The 8377-nt window shown below is 40.3% G+C and overlaps 1 pseudogene; it reads right to left on the reverse strand.

Annotated features, from left to right (window-relative positions):
• Positions 1-579: 579 nt before the first annotated feature.
• On the reverse strand, positions 580-681 carry LOC144242134 (small nucleolar RNA SNORA70; annotated as a pseudogene).
• Between the last annotated feature and the right edge of the window lie 7696 nt (positions 682-8377).

Here is an 8377-nt window from a genome sequence, read left to right on the forward strand (position 1 = left end):
AGGATTTGAAATTCTTATGTGCAAAATGTCCTCTCGTCAAAATAATTCTTATCTTCCTTCTACTGCCATGAATGAGATGTGCATGACAGCTCCCCTTTCAGGGCTTCTTGATTGTTTTGTTTGTTTGCTTGCTTGTTTGTTTGTTTGCTTTTTGTTTTTGACAGGAAGCAGGATTTATTAATGAGCATGGATATGGAGGAGAGTGCTGAGGTTTTCATGAATTCGGAGCCCACCATTTGTCCAAGGAGCCATGATTAGGGATATATTTGACCCCGACAGCCATCTGAGATGAGCCGTTTTTCAGCCACCACGTCTTCAAATTCATCCACATTAAACTTAGTAAAGCCCCACTTCTTGGAAATGTGGATCTTCTGGCGGCCAGGGAACTTGAACATGACCCTATGTAGGGCTTCAATCACATACTCCTTGTTCTACAGCTTAGTACGGATGGACATGATGACTTGGCCAATGTGGACCCTGGCCACTGTGGCTTGGGGCTTTCCAAAGGCTCCGCACATACCTGTATGGAGCCTAGATTGGAGACAGCATGAGGCCAAACCTCAATGTCCACTGGAAAAAAGCTGTCTCCAAGGTCCCTTAGGGCAACCTGTACAATCAACAGGATGCATACGTTACCAAGGGGGCTGCCATTTGCAGCCATTCGACTCTGTTTTAAACGAGGTTTTCTTTATTCATTTGCACAAACATATCCACTGCTCTGCTCATAAGACTCTTCCCATAGAACAACCACTGTACACAACCATTTGTGGAAATGTTTTAGTCCCACTCCCTGGGAGGCGGCACAGACATAACAGCCTCTCCCTTCGTGGAAGTCAGACTCTCACAGGCAAACAATACCAGTATTTTGTGGATCTGATTAGGTGAGTCTATGGGGCATGCTTGTCCCTTCTCAATACCTCCTAGCAGACACAGAAATGGTGGCCTGCACATATATCCTTAATGAGTCCTCACAGTAGGTGTGAGTGGGTACTATTATCACATTTTCTTAAATGAGGAAATTCAGGTTCTGAACATATGAGCAAATTTGCCAAAGATCACACAAAAAACAATTAGTAAAAGTGGCTTAAAGAGAAATTTGAAAACAATCCCACTTGCAATTGCATCAAAATAAATAAAATAGAGGTGCCAGTATGCTCAGTTGGCTAATCGTCCGACTTCACCTCAGGTCACGATCTCACGGTTCGTGGGTTCAAACCCGTGTCAGGCTCTGTGCTGACAGCTAGCTCACAGCCTGGAGCCTGTCTTCGATTCTGTATCTCCTTCTCTCTCTCTGAACCTCCCCTGCTCACGCTGTCTCTATCTCTCTCTCTCAAAAAAATAATAAAAATAAATAAAACATTAAATTTTTTTTAAAAAAGAATAAAATACATAAGAATAAATTTAAGGAGGTGAAAGACCTATATGCTGAAGACTATAAGGCAATGTAAGAATTGATATTGTTAAGATGTTCATACTACCTAAAGCAATCTACAGATTCAATGTGGTCTCTACCAAAATCCCAATGGCATTTTTCACAGAAATAAAACAAATAATCCTAAAATTTGTATGGAACCACAGAAGATCCTAAATAGTCAAAGTAATCTTCGCATACATACATATACATGTCTATGTAAAGACGTTGTATGTCAATAATATCTCAATAAATCTGGAAAAATAAATAAATAAAATTTCTTCCTGATCACTGGGCTGTTCAGAGTTTCCACTTCTCCTTGAGTCAATTATTGTAATTTATATTGTCTCAGGAAATCATGCATTCTTTAGAATCTCAAATTTGTTTCTATGTAATGGAATTGAATATCCCGCTTTAATATCAGTTACTAAATCTCCTTTCTAATGCTTCATTTTCTTTGATTACGTTTTCTCCTAATTCTTGACTTGAGTTGCTAGCAACTTGTCTACTATCTTACCAATTTTTTTAAGTCTGCCATAATTTTTGTTTGCTTCACATAAGTCTATTTTGTTTTCCAATTTTATTGAATTAAATCCTGTACGCAGTCATTCCTTATTGAAAAGCAAAGTGTCTCATGCTATGCATTTTCTCTGAGTACAATGTTAGTCATTCTGTAAGTTTTAATATATAGTGCCCTTAATGTCATTATTGTCTAATTATACTCTAATTATATCTCTTAATTCCCCCTGACCTAAGCATTATTTAAGTGAATCCTTTGCAGTTGTTATTTTTTTTAATTTTTGAATGATCGAGTTTTTAGTTCAACTCTCATATATCAATAATGTTGTCCTTAAAAATCATGACCTGTGTGATTTCCCTATTTTAGAACATAGGACAGTTTTATGGCCCAGTTTTTAAATAGTCTTTTAGCCCTGATGAAGAGGGGAAAGAAGAGTTTCAATTTACTGCAGAATTCCAGAGACCCAGCAGGCTGCGGGAACGAGCTGAAGCTGTCAAATACCATGGCAGAAGTTTTATCTCTGTGTCTACAAACTTCTTTGCCATGCTGGAGTGGCCGCCAAGAGTTGCTGGGGAGTGTCCAGTGTTTTGCCTGATGGGGGCGTCTCTGCCAAGTGCCATCTGTAAGTAGGTACTGTGCGGGCACAGGGCACTTCATGAGTTCTTGCAGGATCCAGATAGGACCCAAAGTGCCCGCAGCCCACACTTGCCTCTAGCTCGCATCTCTCAGAGTAAATGTGTGATGCTGAATTCTGAAGAAGTCTCCCTTACTCACCTCCCAGGCAAGCTGGTTTTAAGCATAAAAGAAGCTGTGAGTCCAATCAGTCCTCCTTTTAATCGATACTTAGCAGAAAGTCTGGTTTCTCACAGATATATGGCTCTAAGCATTTCTATTTCTAACATCCAATGTAGGTTTTTCCTTCCTTTTATTCCCTTGGCCATTTCCATGAAATTCTCCAACTGTAGGAACTAAATCAAGGGGCTGAGGTTACTAACTTGCTTAGAAGTACTCTCCCTCCCTTCCTTCCTTCCTTCCTTCCTTCCTTCCTTCCTTCCTTCCTTCCTTCCTTTCTCTGACACTCAGAACAACAGTCTATTGGCAAAGTACTGATAGAGGTATAGGTTAATATTTCCCCTTTGGACATATAATCCAAGGATATGAAACCAAAGTCATTGAAAGCACCACCGTTATAGAATGTGCTCTGCCCAAAAGTTTGGTTTTAGTTGAGCCCCAAGATCACATTCCAACCCTACCAGAATAGCAGATGTCCCTTAGTCACCAGAGCTCACTGTCAGTAATATCTTACATCTGAAAATAAATCCAGCTTTAGGCAGCTTGACCACATATGTGCCTCTGAAACTATGGCAACAGAAAGTCCTTTTACCTCTGAGTCCCAATTAAAAGTGTTCTGTTGGCTATAATTGGAATGTTTGGTCTCCAAAACTAGTATATCAAAGCAATCATGTAAGCCTCAAATGTCACCATCACACAAATTGATATTTCCCATGCAAGCAGCTAATGAGTGGTCAGACCAAAGAGCATGTGTGATTGAGGTTACAGAGAACAACTGGATACATTCATTTGGGGATCCTTTTCTCCAGGCCCCATCTGATCCACCAAAGCTTTGACAACCGATTGAATGTTGGGGTGGGGAGAGAAAAAGTGATGGAGATTTTCAAGTCTGGGTTTTCAGGAGGGTAGAGGGGCTTTTAATAGAAACTACTAAATACTTGAAGATTAAGTTTCATGTAAAGAATGACACTTGGTAAGAAATGTGTTCGATTTACTTTACTAGAAAACCAGGCGTCTGGTACTCAATCAGGACATATCATGTCTGAGTTTCCTGCCTGGTTAAAAGAGAGAGAGAGAGAGAGAGAGAGAGAGAAGTGGGGTGGAGGAAGGAAGAAGGAGAGGAGGAAGAAACTGTTGACTAGTAATATGAGTGTCGTTTTTGAACATTATACTTTCAGATTGATTTTATCTTTGTTTCTGATTGATTCTTAATCAGCAGTAGCATGGAACAACTCAGCTTTTAGTTTCTCCTCTGTTAAGTATGAAATGATCTATAAACAAACACTTAAAAACATGCAATTGAAATGGGTCCTGTGCTCCTTTTGTAATGTGAAAAGTCTTCTGGTAATGTAAATAATTTCACCGTCTAAAAATCTGTTCGCTAATATATTAAGTGCTGTTTAATAAAGTTAAAAGGCTATTTTACCGGCCATTATTTTCTGGGAATTAGGATATGTGTATGTGTGTGTGTGTGTGTGTGTGTTCGCGTGTATATATGTGTGTACATATATGTGTGTATATATATGTGTGTGTGTACATATATAGAGAGAGAGAGAGAAAGAGAGAGATGGAGGGAGGGAGGGAGAAATTTCTTTTTGGATGAATATGCAAATAACAGAAAGATCAACTTAGGGGGGCTTCACCAAGTCAGAAAGTAAACATTACATGTCTACAAGTCACATGCTTATCCATGGAAATGTGCTCTTTTAGTGGATGTGCCACTACCTTTCAGCTGGGGTCATGTTAATGAAGAAGTGAGAAGAGTTATTGGGTAAGCAACTATCATATTCCCTCCCCATCTAACACATCTAGAAGGTCTGACATTTTTTATAGTAACAGTCAGGCAGCTTTCGATAATCGATCAGCCTTGCATCAAGCCATGCACTGTCTATCACTAGTTTAAATGAATTCAAGTCTTGATCCCAAGACTTGGGATCAAGTGCTGGCTTGGCCACTAACTCTGTAACCTTGGACAACAAAGTGATTTACTTTTGTTTCTTATCAGTAAAATGAGATAACTTAAATCAATCATTGGAAAGACCCTGAAATTCTATGCTTCCATACTACATCCTTAGCTGGTATATATCCAGGTTCTATGATATTGGTCTCCTGAACCCCAATCCCCATCCTTTGTTCCTGGCAGGCAAAGGAATATTTCTGTGATGGTCTTCTACCAAGGACCTATGAGCATCAGTGCAGGAATCACAGTGCTTTGGAGAAATGAAAATAGCACCTTCTATCCCTTTTAAAGAGAAGATTGGAAGGCAGTGGTGGTCTTCAGGTGACATACCTGATCCATGTCAGCAAGGCCCCCGGGCTCTGTGTTATCAGCACACCTGTGCCAAAGGTGAAATGATCTCCATTCAGAGTGAGGAAGACAGAAGCAACTTCTGCCACCACCACACAGACTGGCGGGGAAGCTGCTAGAAGTGAAGTAGAAAACAGGAAGGAAGTGAGAACAGGGGAATGAGAAAAGCTTAGGGTTACATGTGAGGTCTTGCTCAGGTACAAACATTATGGGTTCCAGGGTACTTTCTTTCCTCTCGCTGTCTCCGGCCAGAAACCCCATCCTCATACAGCTAAAGCCCCTTTCCAGTGAGCTGGAAAAAAAGAGAAGTGTTCTATTGTTACATGCAAGAGGGACCAATTACACTCTGCATCAGGAACCTGTTTTACCACTTACCCTGTTCAATCCAGAGGAGTTTCACCCTCCACCTCTTTCAGCTCTGCCTACCCACCCTCTCACTGCATCAAATTTACTATTTACTGGTGAACAGAGACTTTCTGTAGCTGCCTCTGGTTAGCTGATAAATTGGGCTTTGCAATGCATCTATGACTTTATATCACCCACTAAATTTTTTAGATACTTAATAAGAGAGAAACCCATTCTCTGCTGGAAATAATCCTCAAAGGAGTACAGCAAATAGAAGAATAAAAAAGTGCCCTTTTCCCATGCAAGCAGCACAGGTTAGAACCAGATTTACCAAAGTATCTGAGAGATCTCTGTAGTTTCTGAAAGGAAAGAGACTGCTCAGACCTCTAAGGACTCGTTAGAGGAGGAGAAATAACGGAAACTTCATCTAGATACAAAGAACTTCTTCACTCTTTTTTGGACTCCTATTTCACATCTCACACCAAAGTGAGACCACAGAAGTTTCATGAGAATCCGTGTGAGAAAATAAAAATGGCACAAATCCTGGAGGTTTTAACTTCCAGTTGTAACTCGGTAAAAATCTTTCTAAATCTTTGAAATATTAGCCGAGTTAAAAGACAAATGAAAACTGGAGAGAAATGTGTAAACTGTATTACAAATAAAGACAGAATTCCTTTCATATATAAAAAGCACCTGCAAAACCAATAAGATAAAGGCCAGCAATCCAGCAGAAAAAAGAAAATTGGTAAAGAATAAGACCATGACTGTTCACTGAGTAGGTAATACAAACAGAAAGCAAACTATGAGAACTCAGTTGTGCTAGGAAGGAAGAGACACACTTTTCCTCCCTAAGCCTAACTCTGTCTTTCAAAAATGAATTTTGACATGCAGAGTCATTTTACCAAAACTTATCACCCCACACTACCCTACCGCCAAATCATATGTGGAATATATGAGCTACAGATTGAACGAGGAAGATAATTGTCTATTTGGTGGGATTTCAGGATTGTTACGAAGGCTGACAGGCTTCCCATGTTACCCACCAATGTCTGAACTCCCACCATAGGAGGCTATTCATTTAGTTTACAGACTTTCCTGTTGAAAGCAAATAATCATGAGAGAAATAGGCCCTAAGTCTTCTAATTATTTCTTGGAATGAGTAGCATAATAGCAACTTCAGAACTTTGTGTTATGGCTTGCCATTTACGATGAACTATCACAACAGGATCGATCTGGTCTTGTCAATCACTCTGTAGAATAAGAGGATATGATTCCAATTTTATGGATACCTCTGCACTGATGGAGGCATGGCTCAAGCCCAAGTTTCCTGATTCCTAATCCTAAACACTTGTCAGCACCCTGTGCTGTATACACATCTGTAACGCCTTGCCTGGGACGGCACTCTGGCAGGGGGAGTGGGGTGGAAGTGTAATGCCATGAAGCACTGTTGTTGCTAAGAGTGAAGGGAGATGAAAGAGAATGAGCCAGAGAGAAAACACTACCACAGCCATGGTCAGCAGCACTAAGGACACATTCAGCTCACAGTTTCATTTGCTGATCTGAAAATAGACCTGGCCATTTGTCACCCCTTCTCACCTCCCAAGTATACCATGAAAAGGGAGTAAACACCTCAATGTTTCCCAAAAAGGCATTGCTGGAAATTTCTGAGCACCTACTGATTGGAAGCACGTGAGTTTACTCATATCCTTGCCACTGTGGTCAGCCCACTCTTCACCCTGCCCACTGCTTCCACCTCAATGACTGCATTTTTTTCATTTCTAACCAGTTCTGCTTTATTCTTTTCCCATGTTCTCACTTCTTTTCTGTTATAACTTTGATGACTTTTTAGTATACTCATTTCATGGTCTCCACCAAATAGGCTCTGTGATTGGAAGTTCCTGGGCTCCGATCCTATTATACGTTTTGCCTGACGACTCTTAGACATGGTAGATGGTTTCCTTGTGCGTTTTGTACTTTGGTTTTTGAGATTATTCTAGTAGGGCTTCATCTATGGAAACACCAGGTGGGCAGAACTAAAAATCTACCCAGCTTTATAAGGCTTTATGTTTGCAACTGTAGTCATTCTGAGGGTATCACCTGCATGGAACAAGTTGTATGTTCATTTTTCAGTCTGGGGGGCTTCCAAGACCATGCATGCAGTATACATTAGAACCCCAAAGCTGTGCAAGGAGTCTGTTATAAATGTATACTGTTATGAATTCTCAGGAGGAAATTTACCCCCACTCAGAACCCAGGAGACAGATAAATTCCATTGCAGTATCTCTGCCATGGAATATAATATCTAGTCATTTCTCCAAGTATATAGCCTTTCAAGTGCCTCAGATGTTTTCGGAGGTCTCAGTTCCAATTCCCTGCCACACAAGAACCCAAGACCTCATCTCCCATCTCTATGTGAGCTTCAGAATCTAAAACCCTTGCTTACCAGAAACAGTAAACTCCCACCTCCCACATTGCTGGACCATCATCAGCCCTTGTCATTATCCTCTCTGTTTTCAGAATTTCCTGGGAATTTCCTCTTACTTTTCAGGCATCTGAAAAGATGTTTGTTATATTCTATTCATCATTTCTAGGCATTTTCTAGCAGGAGGGTTTTCAGACTACTTAGCTTTATTACTGGAAATGGAAGCACAAGTCTCCTTATATACATTATTCAATTTAATCCTCCTCCCATTCCTGCAAGATAGATAAACATGGTCCCATTTCACAAGTGAGGAAATTGAGACTCACAGAAGTTGAATAATTTTCTCAAGGTCACACAGCGAATCCTGACCTTGAAGACCATGTTCTTTCCTCTGTTATGTCTGAAGAGCCAGCTTATTTCCTCTACTGTGTCTGAAAGGAGCCCAGAGCTTTTGAAGAGTTTAAACTGAAGAGTCCTTTGAAAATTCTCCTTGAAGAGCATTACTGTTTTTTAACTTTCTGGCAGGGTTCCATTATTAATTATAAGGGTGAATGGTAAGCCAAAGAATTATGAAGCCTA

Source organism: Crocuta crocuta, unplaced genomic scaffold (assembly GCF_008692635.1).
Source record: "Crocuta crocuta isolate KB4526 unplaced genomic scaffold, BGI_CrCroc_1.0 scaffold352, whole genome shotgun sequence".
NCBI classification, from domain to species: Eukaryota; Metazoa; Chordata; class Mammalia; order Carnivora; family Hyaenidae; genus Crocuta; species Crocuta crocuta.